We start from the raw sequence: 15,048 nt of genomic DNA on the forward strand, positions 1-15,048 counted from the left end.
TATATTGACTATAATTACAGTGGGGCGGGAGGTGTGTTGTTATATTGACTATAATTACAGTGGGGTGGGAGGTGTGTTGTTATATTGACTATAATTACAGTGGGGCGGAACGTGTGTTGTTATATTGACTATAATTACAGTGGGGTGGGAGGTGTGTTGTTATATTGACTATAATTACAGTGGGGTGGGAGGTGTGTTGTTATATTGACTATAATTACAGTGGGGTGGGAGGTGTGTTGTTATATTGACTATAATTACAGTGGGGCGGGAGGTGTGTTGTTATATTGACTATAATTACAGTGGGGCGGGAGGTGTGTATTTATATTGACTGTAAATAGAGTGGGGCGGGAGGTGTGTTGTTATATTGACTATAATTAGAGTAGGGAGGGAGGTGTGTTGTTATATTAACTATAATTACAGTGGGGTGGGAGGTGTGTTGTTATATTGACTATAATTAGAGTAGGGAGGGAGGTGTGTTGTTATATTGACTATAATTACAGTGGGGCGGGAGGTGTGTTGTTATATTGACTATAATTACAGTGGGGTGGGAGGTGTGTTGTTATATTGACTATAATTACAGTGGGGCGGGAGGTGTGTTGTTATATTGACTATAATTACAGTGGGGTGGGAGGTGTGTTGTTATATTGACTATAATTACAGTGGGGTGGGAGGTGTGTTGTTATATTGACTATAATTACAGTGGGGTTGGAGGTGTGTTGTTATATTGACTATAAATTACAGTGGGGTGGAGGTGTGTTGTTATATTGACTATAATTACAGTGGGGCGGGAGGTGTGTTGTTATATTGACTATAATTACAGTGGGGTGGGAGGTGTGTTGTTATATTGACTATAATTACAGTGGGGCGGGAGGTGTGTTGTTATATTGACTATAATTACAGTGGGGTGGGAGGTGTGTTGTTATATTGACTATAATTACAGTGGGGTGGGAGGTGTGTTGTTATATTGACTATAATTACAGTGGGGTGGGAGGTGTGTTGTTATATTGACTATAAATAGAGTGGGTTTGGGAGGTGTGTTGTTATATTGACTATAATTACAGTGGGGCAGGAGGTGTGTTGTTATATTGACTATAATTACAGTGGGGTGGGAGGTGTTTTGTTATATTGACTATAATTACAGTGGGGGGGAGGTGTGTTGTTATATTGACTATAATTACAGTGGGGTGGGAGGTGTGTTGTTATATTGACTATAATTACAGTGGGGTGGGAGGTGTGTTGTTATATTGACTATAATTACAGTGGGGCGGGAGGTGTGTTGTTATATTGACTATAATTACAGTGGGGCGGGAGGTGTGTTGTTATATTGACTATAATTACAGTGGGGGGAGGATGTGTGTTGTTATATTGACTATAATTACAGTGGGGCGGGAGGTGTGTTGTTATATTGACTATAATTACAGTGGGGTGGGAGGTGTGTTGTTATATTGACTATAATTACAGTGGGGCGGAACGTGTGTTGTTATATTGACTATAATTACAGTGGGGTGGGAGGTGTGTTGTTATATTGACTATAATTACAGTGGGGTGGGAGGTGTGTTGTTATATTGACTATAATTACAGTGGGGTGGGAGGTGTGTTGTTATATTGACTATAATTACAGTGGGGCGGGAGGTGTGTATTTATATTGACTGTAAATTGAGTGGGGCGGGAGGTGTGTTGTTATATTGACTATAATTAGAGAAGGGAGGGAGGTGTGTTGTTATATTGACTATAATTACAGTGGGGCGGGAGGTGTTTTGTTATATTGACTATAATTAGAGTAGGGAGGGAGGTGTGTTGTTATATTGACTATAATTACAGTGGGGTGGGAGGTGTGTTGTTATATTGACTATAATTAGAGTGGGGTGGGAGGTGTGTTGTTATATTGACTATAATTACAGTGGGGTGGGAGGTGTGTTGTTATATTGACTATAATTACAGTGGGGTGGGAGGTGTGTTGTTATATTGACTATAATTACAGTGGGGTGGGAGGTGTGTTGTTATATTGACTATAATTACAGTGGGGCGGGAGGTGTTGTTATATTGACTATAATTACAGTGGGGTGGGAGGTGTGTTGTTATATTGACTATAATTACAGTGGGGTGGGAGGTGTGTTGTTATATTGACTATAATTACAGTGGGGGGGAGGTGTGTTGTTATATTGACTATAATTACAGTGGGGTGGGAGGTGTGTTGTTATATTGACTATAATTACAGTGGGGCGGGAGGTGTGTTGTTATATTGACTATAATTACAGTGGGGCGGAGGTGTGTTGTTATATTGACTATAATTACAGTGGGGCAGGATGTGTGTTGTTATATTGACTATAATTACAGTGGGGCAGGATGTGTGTTGTTATATTGTGTGTTGTTATATTGACTATAATTACAGTGGGGTGGGAGGTGTGTTGTTATATTGACTATAATTACAGTGGGGTGGAGGTGTGTTGTTATATTGACTATAATTACAGTGGGGCGGGAGGTGTGTTGTTATATTGACTATAATTAGTGGGGCGGGAGGTGTGTTGTTATATTGACTATAATTAGAGAAGGGAGGGAGGTGTGTTGTTATATTGACTATAATTACAGTGGGGCGGGAGGTGTGTTGTTATATTGACTATAATTAGAGTAGGGAGGGAGGTGTGTTGTTATATTGACTATAATTACAGTGGGGCGGGAGGTGTGTTGTTATATTGACTATAATTACAGTGGGGTGGGAGGTGTGTTGTTATATTGACTATAATTACAGTGGGGCGGGGAGGTGTGTTGTTATATTGACTATAATTACAGTGGGGTGGGAGGTGTGTTGTTATATTGACTATAATTACAGTGGGGTGGGAGGTGTGTTGTTATATTGACTATAATTACAGTGGGGTGGAGGTGTGTTGTTATATTGACTATAAATACAGTGGGGCGGGAGGTGTGTTGTTATATTGACTATAATTACAGTGGGGTGGGAGGTGTGTTGTTATATTGACTATAATTAGAGTGGGGAGGGAGGTGTGTTGTTATATTGACTATAATTACAGTGGGGACTGGGAGGTGTGTTGTTATATTGACTATAATTACAGTGGGGCGGAACGTGTGTTGTTATATTGCCTATAATTACAGTGGGGCGGAACGTGTGTTGTTATATTGACTATAATTACAGTGGGGCGGGAGGAGTGTTGTTATATTGCCTATAATTACAGTGGGACAGGATGTGTGTTGTTATATTGACTATAATTACAGTGGGGCGGGAGGTGTGTTGTTATATTGACTATAATTAGAGTGGGGTGGGAGGAGTGTTGTTATATTGACTATAATTACAGTGGGTTGGGAGGTGTGTTGTTAAATTGACTATAATTACATTGGGGTGGGAGGTGTGTTGTTATATTGACTATAATTACAGTGGGGCGGAGGTGTGTTGTTATATTGACTATAATTACAGTGGGGTGGGAGGTGTGTTGTTATATTGACTATAATTACAGTGGGGCGGGAGGTGTGTTGTTATATTGACTATAATTACAGTGGGGCGGGAGGTGTGTTGTTATATTGACTATAATTACAGTGGGGTGGGAGGTGTGTTGTTATATTGACTATAATTACAGTGGGGGCAGGGAGGTGTGTTGTTATATTGACTATAATTACAGTGGGGTGGGAGGTGTGTTGTTATATTGACTATAATTACAGTGGGGTGGGAGGTGTGTTGTTATATTGACTATAATTACAGTGGGGTGGGAGGTGTGTTGTTATATTGACTATAATTACAGTGGGGTGGGAGGTGTGTTGTTATATTGACTATAATTACAGTGGGGCGGGAGGTGTGTATTTATATTGACTATAAATAGAGTGGGGCGGGAGGTGTGTTGTTATATTGACTATAATTAGAGAAGGGAGGGAGGTGTGTTGTTATATTGACTATAATTACAGTGGGGCGGGAGGTGTTTGTTATATTGACTATAATTACAGTGGGGGTGTGGAGGTGTGTTTGTTATATTGACTATAATTACAGTGGGGTGGGAGGTGTGTTGTTATATTGACTATAATTACAGTGGGGTGGGAGGTGTGTTGTTATATTGACTATAATTACAGTGGGGTGGGAGGTGTGTTGTTATATTGACTATAATTACAGTGGGGCGGGAGGTGTGTTGTTATATTGACTATAATTACAGTGGGGCGGAGGTGTGTTGTTATATTGACTATAATTACAGTGGGGTGGAGGTGTGTTGTTATATTGACTATAATTACAGTGGGGCGGGAGGTGTGTTGTTATATTGACTATAATTACAGTGGGGTGGGAGGTGTGTTGTTATATTGACTATAATTACAGTGGGGTGGGAGGTGTGTTGTTATATTGACTATAATTACAGTGGGGTGGGAGGTGTGTTGTTATATTGACTATAATTACAGTGGGGTGGGAGGTGTGTTGTTATATTGACTATAATTACAGTGGGGTGGGAGGTGTGTTGTTATATTGACTATAATTACAGTGGGGCGGGAGGTGTGTTGTTATATTGACTATAATTAGAGTGGGGTGGGAGGTGTGTTGTTATATTGACTATAATTACAGTGGGGCGGGACGTGTGTTGTTATATTGCCTATAATTACAGTGGGGCGGAGGTGTGTTGTTATATTGACTATAATTACAGTGGGGCGGGAGGTGTGTTGTTATATTGACTATAATTACAGTGGGAGGGAGGTGTGTTGTTATATTGACTATAATTACAGTGGGGTGGGAGGTGTGTTTGTTATATTGACTATAATTACAGTAGGGAGGGAGGTGTGTTGTTATATTGACTATAATTACAGTGGGGTGGGAGGTGTGTTGTTATATTGACTATAATTACAGTGGGGTGGGAGGTGTGTTGTTATATTGACTATAATTACAGTGGGGCGGAGGTGTGTTGTTATATTGACTATAATTACAGTGGGGTGGGAGGTGTGTTGTTATATTGACTATAATTACAGTGGGGTGGAGGTGTGTTGTTATATTGACTATAATTACAGTGGGGTTGGAGGTGTGTTGTTATATTGACTATAATTACAGTGGGGTGGGAGGTGTGTTGTTATATTGACTATAATTACAGTGGGGCGGGAGGTGTGTTGTTATATTGACTATAATTACAGTGGGGTGGGAGGTGTGTTGTTATATTGACTATAATTACAGTGGGGCGGAGGTGTGTTGTTATATTGACTATAATTACAGTGGGGTGGGAGGTGTGTTGTTATATTGACTATAATTACAGTGGGGTGGGAGGTGTGTTGTTATATTGACTATAATTACAGTGGGGTGGGAGGTGTGTTGTTATATTGACTATAATTAGAGTGGGTTTGGGAGGTGTGTTGTTATATTGACTATAATTACAGTGGGGTGGGAGGTGTGTTGTTATATTGACTATAATTACAGTGGGGTTGGAGGTGTGTTGTTATATTGACTATAATTACAGTGGGGTGGGAGGTGTGTTGTTATATTGACTATAATTACAGTGGGGGCGGGAGGTGTGTTGTTATATTGACTATAATTACAGTGGGGTGGGAGGTGTGTTGTTATATTGACTATAATTACAGTGGGGTGGGAGGTGTGTTGTTATATTGACTATAATTACAGTGGGGTGGGAGGTGTGTTGTTATATTGACTATAATTACAGTGGGGTGGGAGGTGTGTTGTTATATTGACTATAATTACAGTGGGGTGGGAGGTGTGTTGTTATATTGACTATAATTACAGTGGGGTTTGGGAGGTGTGTTGTTATATTGACTATAATTACAGTGGGGCAGGAGGTGTGTTGTTATATTGACTATAATTAGAGTGGGGTGGGAGGTGTTTTGTTATATTGACTATAATTACAGTGGGGCGGAGGTGTGTTGTTATATTGACTATAATTACAGTGGGGTGGGGATGTGTGTTGTTATATTGACTATAATTACAGTGGGGCGGAGGTGTGTTGTTATATTGACTATAATTACAGTGGGGTGGGAGGTGTGTTGTTATATTGACTATAATTACAGTGGGGTGGGAGGTGTGTTGTTATATTGACTATAATTACAGTGGGGTGCGGGAGGTGTGTTGTTATATTGACTATAATTACAGTGGGGCGGAGGTGTGTTGTTATATTGACTATAATTACAGTGGGGCAGGAGGTGTGTTGTTATATTGACTATAATTACAGTGGGGCGGGAGGTGTGTTGTTATATTGACTATAATTACAGTGGGGTGGGAGGTGTGTTGTTATATTGACTATAATTACAGTGGGGCGGGAGGTGTGTTGTTATATTGACTATAATTACAGTGGGGTGGGAGGTGTGTTGTTATATTGACTATAATTACAGTGGGGTGGGAGGTGTGTTGTTATATTGACTATAATTACAGTGGGGTGGGAGGTGTGTTGTTATATTGACTATAATTACAGTGGGGTGGGAGGTGTGTTGTTATATTGACTATAATTACAGTGGGGCGGGAGGTGTGTTTTATATTGACTATAATTAGAGTGGGGCGGGAGGTGTGTTGTTATATTGACTATAATTAGAGTAGGGAGGGAGGTGTGTTGTTATATTGACTATAATTACAGTGGGGTGGGAGGTGTTTTGTTATATTGACTATAATTAGAGTAGGGAGGAGGTGTGTTGTTATATTGACTATAATTACAGTGGGGTGGGAGGTGTGTTGTTATATTGCCTATAATTACAGTGGGGCGGAACGTGTGTTGTTATATTGACTATAATTACAGTGGGGCGGGAGGAGTGTATTTATATTGACTGTAAATAGAGTGGGGCGGGAGGTGTGTTGTTATATTGACTATAATTACAGTGGGGTGGGAGGTGTGTTGTTATATTGACTATAATTACAGTGGGGTTGGAGGTGTGTTGTTATATTGACTATAAATAGAGTGGGGTGGGAAGTGTGTTGTTATATTGACTATAATTACAGTGGGGTGGGAGGTGTGTTGTTATATTGACTATAATTACAGTGGGGTTGGAGGTGTGTTGTTATATTGACTATAATTACAGTGGGGCAGGAGGTGTGTTGTTATATTGACTATAAATAGAGTGGGGTGGGAGGTGTTTTGTTATATTGACTATAATTACAGTGGGGCGGGAGGTGTGTTGTTATATTGACTATAATTACAGTGGGGTGGGAGGTGTGTTGTTATATTGACTATAATTACAGTGGGGTGGGAGGTGTGTTGTTATATTGACTATAATTACAGTGGGGTGGGAGTTGTGTTGTTATATTGACTATAATTACAGTGGGGTGGGAGGTGTGTTGTTATATTGACAAAATTACAGTGGGGCAGGATGTGTGTTGTTATATTGACTATAATTACAGTGGGGCGGGAGGTGTGTTGTTATATTGACTATAATTACAGTGGGGTGGGAGGTGTGTTGTTATATTGACTATAATTACAGTGGGGCGGAGGTGTGTTGTTATATTGACTATAATTACAGTGGGGTGGGAGGTGTGTTGTTATATTGACTATAATTACAGTGGGGTGGGAGGTGTGTTGTTATATTGACTATAATTACAGTGGGGTGGGAGGTGTGTTGTTATATTGACTATAATTACAGTGGGGTGGGAGGTGTGTTGTTATATTGACTATAATTACAGTGGGGCGGGAGGTGTGTTGTTATATTGACTATAATTACAGTGGGGAGGGAGGTGTGTTGTTATATTGACTATAATTACAGTGGGGTGGGAGGTGTTTTGTTATATTGACTATAATTAGAGTAGGGAGGGAGGTGTGTTGTTATATTGACTATAATTACAGTGGGGTGGGAGGTGTGTTGTTATATTGACTATAATTACAGTGGGGTGGGAGGTGTGTTGTTATATTGACTATAATTACAGTGGGGCGGGAGGTGTGTTGTTATATTGACTATAATTACAGTGGGGTGGGAGGTGTGTTGTTATATTGACTATAATTACAGTGGGGTGGGAGGTGTGTTGTTATATTGACTATAATTACAGTGGGGCGGGAGTTGTGTTGTTATATTGACTATAATTACAGTGGGGCTGGAGGTGTGTTGTTATATTGACAAAATTACAGTGGGGCAGGATGTGTGTTGTTATATTGACTATAATTACAGTGGGGCGGGAGGTGTGTTGTTATATTGACTATACTTACAGTGGGGTGGGAGGTGTGTTGTTATATTGACTATAATTACAGTGGGGCGGGAGGTGTGTTGTTATATTGACTATAATTACAGTGGGGCGGAACGTGTGTTGTTATATTGCCTATAATTACAGTGGGGCAGGATGTGTGTTGTTATATTGACTAAAATTACAGTGGGGCAGGATGTGTGTTGTTATATTGACTATAATTACAGTGGGGTGGGAGGTGTGTTGTTATATTGACTATAATTACAGTGGGGTGGGAGGTGTGTTGTTATATTGACTATAATTACAGTGGGGCGGGAGGTGTGTTTTATATTGACTGCAAATAGAGTGGGGCGGGAGGTGTGTTGTTATATTGACTATAATTAGAGAAGGGAGGGAGGTGTGTTGTTATATTGACTATAATTACAGTGGGGCGGGAGGTGTTTTGTTATATTGACTATAATTAGAGTAGGGAGGGAGGTGTGTTGTTATATTGACTATAATTACAGTGGGGCGGGAGGTGTGTTGTTATATTGACTATAATTACAGTGGGGTGGGAGGTGTGTTGTTATATTGACTATAATTACAGTGGGGCGGGAGGTGTGTTGTTATATTGACTATAATTACAGTGGGGTGGGAGGTGTGTTGTTATATTGACTATAATTACAGTGGGGTGGGAGGTGTGTTGTTATATTGACTATAATTACAGTGGGGGCGGGAGGTGTGTTGTTATATTGACTATAAATACAGTGGGGCGGGAGGTGTGTATTTATATTGACTATAAATAGAGTGGGGTGGGAGGTGTGTTGTTATATTGACTATAATTAGAGTAGGGAGGGAGGTGTGTTGTTATATTGACTATAATTACAGTGGGGTGGGAGGTGTGTTGTTATATTGACTATAATTACAGTGGGGTTGGAGGTGTGTTGTTATATTGACTATAATTACAGTGGGGTGGGAGGTGTTTTGTTATATTGACTATAATTACAGTGGGGCGGAAGGTGTGTTGTTATATTGACTATAATTACAGTGGGACAGGATGTGTGTTGTTATATTGACTATAATTACAGTGGGGCGGGAGGTGTGTTGTTATATTGACTATAATTACAGTGGGGGGGAGGTGTGTTGTTATATTGACTATAATTACAGTGGGGTGGGAGGTGTGTTGTTATATTGACTATAATTACAGTGGGGTGGGAGGTGTGTTGTTATATTGACTATAATTAGAGTGGGGCGGGAGGAGTGTTGTTATATTGACTATAATTAGAGTAGGGAGGGAGGTGTGTTGTTATATTGACTATAATTACAGTGGGGCGGGAGGTGTGTTGTTATATTGACTATAATTACAGTGGGGCGGGAGGTGTGTTGTTATATTGACTATAATTACAGTGGGGTGGGAGGTGTGTTGTTATATTGACTATAATTACAGTGGGGTGGGAGGTGTGTTGTTATATTGACTATAATTACAGTGGGGTGGGAGGTGTGTTGTTATATTGACTATAATTACAGTGGGGCGGGAGGTGTGTTGTTATATTGACTATAATTACAGTGGGGCGGGAGGTGTGTTGTTATATTGACTATAATTACATTGGGGTGGGAGGTGTGTTGTTATATTGACTATAATTACAGTGGGGCGGGAGGTGTGTATTTATATTGACTGTAAATAGAGTGGGCGGGAGGTGTGTTGTTATATTGACTATAATTAGAGAAGGGAGGGAGGTGTGTTGTTATATTGACTATAATTACAGTGGGGCGGGAGGTGTTTTGTTATATTGACTATAATTAGAGTAGGGAGGGAGGTGTGTTGTTATATTGACTTTAATTACAGTGGGGCGGGAGGTGTGTTGTTATATTGACTATAATTACAGTGGGGCGGGAGGTGTGTTGTTATATTGACTATAATTACAGTGGGGTGGGAGGTGTGTTGTTATATTGACTATAATTACAGTGGGGCGGGAGGTGTGTTGTTATATTGACTATAATTACAGTGGGGCGGGAACGTGTGTTGTTATATTGACTATAATTACAGTGGGGCAGGAGGTGTGTTGTTATATTGACTATAATTACAGTGGGGCGGGAGGTGTGTTGTTATATTGACTATAATTACAGTGGGGTGGGAGGTGTGTTGTTATATTGACTATAATTAGAGTAGGGAGGGAGGTGTGTTGTTATATTGACTATAATTACAGTGGGGCGGGAGGTGTGTTGTTATATTGACTATAATTACAGTGGGGCGGGAGGTGTGTTGTTATATTGACTATAATTACAGTGGGGTGGGAGGTGTGTTGTTATATTGACTATAATTACAGTGGGGCGGGAGGTGTGTTGTTATATTGACTATAATTACAGTGGGGCGGGAGGTGTGTTGTTATATTGACTATAATTACAGTGGGGCGGGAGGTGTGTTGTTATATTGACTATAATTACAGTGGGGTGGGAGGTGTGTTGTTATATTGACTATAATTACAGTGGGGCGGGAGGTGTGTATTTATATTGACTGTAAATAGAGTGGGGCGGGAGGTGTGTTGTTATATTGACTATAATTAGAGAAGGGAGGGAGGTGTGTTGTTATATTGACTATAATTACAGTGGGGCGGGAGGTGTTTTGTTATATTGACTATAATTAGAGTAGGGAGGGAGGTGTGTTGTTATATTGACTATAATTACAGTGGGGCGGGAGGTGTGTTGTTATATTGACTATAATTACAGTGGGGTGGGAGGTGTGTTGTTATATTGACTATAATTACAGTGGGGTGGGAGGTGTGTTGTTATATTGACTATAATTACAGTGGGGCGGGAGGTGTGTTGTTATATTGACTATAATTACAGTGGGGCGGAGGTGTGTTGTTATATTGACTATAATTACAGTGGGGCAGGAGTGTGTTGTTATATTGACTATAATTACAGTGGGGCGGGAGGTGTGTTGTTATATTGACTATAATTACAGTGGGGTGGGAGGTGTGTTGTTATATTGACTATAATTACAGTGGGGGGGAGGTGTGTTGTTATATTGACTATAATTACAGTGGGGCGGGAGGTGTGTTGTTATATTGACTATAATTACAGTGGGGCGGGAGGTGTGTTGTTATATTGACTATAAATTACAGTGGGGGGGGAGGTGTGTATTTATATTGACTGTAAATAGAGTGGGGTGGGAGGTGTGTTGTTATATTGACTATAATTAGAGTAGGGAGGGAGGTGTGTTGTTATATTGACTATAATTACAGTGGGGTGGGAGGTGTGTTGTTATATTGACTATAATTACAGTGGGGTTGGAGGTGTGTTGTTATATTGACTATAATTACAGTGGGGCGGGAGGTGTTTTGTTATATTGACTATAATTACAGTGGGGCGGAACGTGTGTTGTTATATTGCCTATAATTACAGTGGGGCAGGATGTGTGTTGTTATATTGACTATAATTACAGTGGGGCGGGAGGTGTGTTGTTATATTGACTATAATTAGAGTGGGGTGGGAGGAGTGTTGTTATATTGACTATAATTACAGTGGGGTGGGAGGTGTGTTGTTATATTGACTATAATTACATTGGGGTGGGAGGTGTGTTGTTATATTGACTATAATTACAGTGGGGTGGGAGGTGTGTTGTTATATTGACTATAATTAGAGTAGGGAGGGAGGTGTGTTGTTATATTGACTATAATTACAGTGGGGTGGGAGGTGTGTTGTTATATTGACTATAATTACAGTGGGGTGGGAGGTGTGTTGTTATATTGACTATAATTACAGTGGGGTGGGAGGTGTGTTGTTATATTGACTATAATTACAGTGGGGTGGGAGGTGTGTTGTTATATTGACTATAATTACAGTGGGGTGGGAGGTGTGTTGTTATATTGACTATAATTACAGTGGGGCGGAGGTGTTTTGTTATATTGACTATAATTAGAGTAGGGAGGGAGGTGTGTTGTTATATTGACTATAATTACAGTGGGGCGGGAGGTGTGTTGTTATATTGACTATAATTACAGTGGGGTGGGAGGTGTGTTGTTATATTGACTATAATTACAGTGGGGTGGGAGGTGTGTTGTTATATTGACTATAATTACAGTGGGGTGGGAGGTGTGTTGTTATATTGACTATAATTACAGTGGGGCGGGAGGTGTGTTGTTATATTGACTATAATTACAGTGGGGTGGGAGGTGTGTTTTGTTATATTGACTATAATTACAGTGGGGTGGGAGGTGTGTTGTTATATTGACTATAATTAGAGTGGGGTGGGAGGTGTGTTGTTATATTGACTATAATTACAGTGGGGTGGGAGGTGTGTTGTTATATTGACTATAAATAGAGTGGGGTGGGAGGTGTGTTGTTATATTGACTATAAATAGAGTGGGGCGGGAGGTGTGTTGTTATATTGACTATAAATAGAGTGGGGCGGGAGGTGTGTTGTTATATTGACTATAATTACAGTGGGGTGGGAGGTGTGTTGTTATATTGACTATAAATAGAGTGGGGCGGGAGGTGTGTTGTTATATTGACTATAATTACAGTGGGGTGGGAGGTGTGTTGTTATATTGACTATAATTACAGTGGGGTGGGAGGTGTGTTGTTATATTGACTATAAATAGAGTGGGGTGGGAGGTGTGTTGTTATATTGACTATAATTACAGTGGGACGGGAGGTGTGTTGTTATATTGACTATAATTACAGTGGGGCGGGAGGTGTGTTGTTATATTGACTATAATTACAGTGGGGTGGGAGGTGTTTTGTTATATTGACTATAATTACATTGGGGTGGGAGGTGTTTTGTTATATTGACTATAATTACAGTGGGGTGGGAGGTGTTTTGTTATATTGACTATAATTACAGTGGGGCGGGAGGTGTGTTGTTAAATTGACTATAATTACAGTGGGGCGGGGGTGTTGTTATATTGACTTTAATTAGAGTGGGGTGGGAGGTGTGTTGTCCTTTTACGCAGCACAACAGCACAGCGCTTTGGCGGCTAATGCTAGCTAAACCCCCTCGTTCTATTGTTTACACTCGTGTGTAGTGTCATGTATCACACTCATGCCACTGAACACTAAAGGGTGGAACACAAAACACACCTGAGCCCCATGAACAATTACTCCAGGCTAATTAACATGGGTGGCGGAGCAGCGCAGTGATGTGTGTGTGTGTATGTGTGTTTGTGTGAGCACGGGGAGACAGTGTTAAAATGTGTTTAGGAGGCAACTACATACACCTGGGAGTACACCATACAGTCATGTGTGTACTCTGAAAGTTACAGACACACAGTTACAGACACAGACAATGACTATTGACTGCTTGTATTATTTCTCTACACCTTTTTGTTCCCAGTCCTTATTGCTAGTGAAATGGGGTTAACGGTACTAGTGAGGGTTAAAGTAGTGCAGAGCGGTGAACCCAGCCCTGAGACCTGAGTAAGTTACAGTGCATGGCTGGTCAGCAGGTATGTGAAGCGGCTCAGTGTCTACTACATGGACTGGGTGCTAATTAGCTAAGTACTGTAACAGGCCCAGTTGAAAGCTATCGAGCTATGTGTGTGTGTGTGTGTGCTCTGTACATAGTGTGAAACTCATGGAGAAACATGCAGTCACACCCAGGCTGCTGCTACAGTCCAAACTGCAAAGAGCAGTGTGTGTGTGTGTGTGACTCCACATCTGAATCACTGCCCTTGTTCTGCCTCTAAAGACACTCATCTTCTGGTACCTCACCACTAACCCTTCTGGTACCTCACCACTAACCCTTCTGGTACCTCACCACTAACACTTCTGGTACCTCACCACTAACCCTTCTTGTACCCCATCACTAACCCTTCTGGTACCCCACCACTAACCCTTCTGGTACCCCACCACTAACCCTTCTGGTACCTCACCACTAACCCTTCTGGTACCTCACCACTAACCCTTCTGGTACCTCACCACTAACCCTTCTGGTACCTCACCACTAACCCTTCTGGTACCTCACCACTAACCCTTCTGGTACCTCACCACTAACCCTTCTGGTACCTCACCACTAACCCTTCTGGTACCTCACCACTAACCCTTCTGGTACCTCACCACTAACCCTTCTTGTACCCCACCACTAACCCTTCTGGTACCCCACCACTAACCCTTCTGGTACCCACCACTAACCCTTCTTGTACCCCATCACTAACCCTTCTGGTACCCCACCACTAACCCTTCTGGTACCTCACCACTAACCCTTCTTGTACCCCATCACTAACCCTTCTGGTACCCCACCACTAACCCTTCTGGTACCTCACCACTAACCCTTCTGGTACCTCACCACTAACCCTTCTGGTACCTCACCACTAACCCTTCTGGTACCTCACCACTAACCCTTCTGGTACCCCACCACTAACCCTTCTGGTACCCCACCACTAACCCTTCTTGTACCCCATCACTAACCCTTCTGGTACCTCACCACTAACCCTTCTGGTACCTCACCACTAACACTTCTGGTACCTCACCACTAACCCTTCTGGTACCTCACCACTAACCCTTCTGGTACCTCACCACTAACCCTTCTTGTACCCCATCACTAACCCTTCTGGTACCCCACCACTAACCCTTCTGGTACCCCACCACTAACCCTTCTGGTACCTCACCACTAACCCTTCTGGTACCTCACCACTAACCCTTCTGGTACCTCACCACTAACCCTTCTTGTACCCCATCACTAACCCTTCTGGTACCCCACCACTAACCCTTCTGGTACCCCACCACTAACCCTTCTGGTACCCCACCACTAACCCTTCTGGTACCCCACCCTTAACACATACACACTTAGTCTTAATTTTCATCACAGCACTGTGCAGTTTATACCAAGGTAGCTGTGAGGGGTTGAGCTGCTCTAACATGTGTATATAGACTCTTGTTCAACCCTCTCACTTGTATACAGATATGTTTAGCTGCTCAGGAATAGAGCATCAGCAAATGACTAAAATGTCATGTACACATGTAAACACGATCTAGCATGGGTATAAGCA

At 41.5% G+C, this 15,048-nt stretch overlaps 1 protein-coding gene across 3 annotated transcripts in view; it reads right to left on the bottom strand.

Annotated features, from left to right (window-relative positions):
- Positions 1-15,048, bottom strand: part of slc8a1b (solute carrier family 8 member 1b) — a 122,173-nt gene that overhangs the window by 21,377 nt on the left and 85,748 nt on the right. The window lies entirely within an intron of this gene.

The sequence above is a fragment of the Oncorhynchus tshawytscha genome, linkage group LG06 (genome assembly GCF_018296145.1).
Source record: "Oncorhynchus tshawytscha isolate Ot180627B linkage group LG06, Otsh_v2.0, whole genome shotgun sequence".
NCBI lineage: Eukaryota > Metazoa > Chordata > Actinopteri > Salmoniformes > Salmonidae > Oncorhynchus > Oncorhynchus tshawytscha.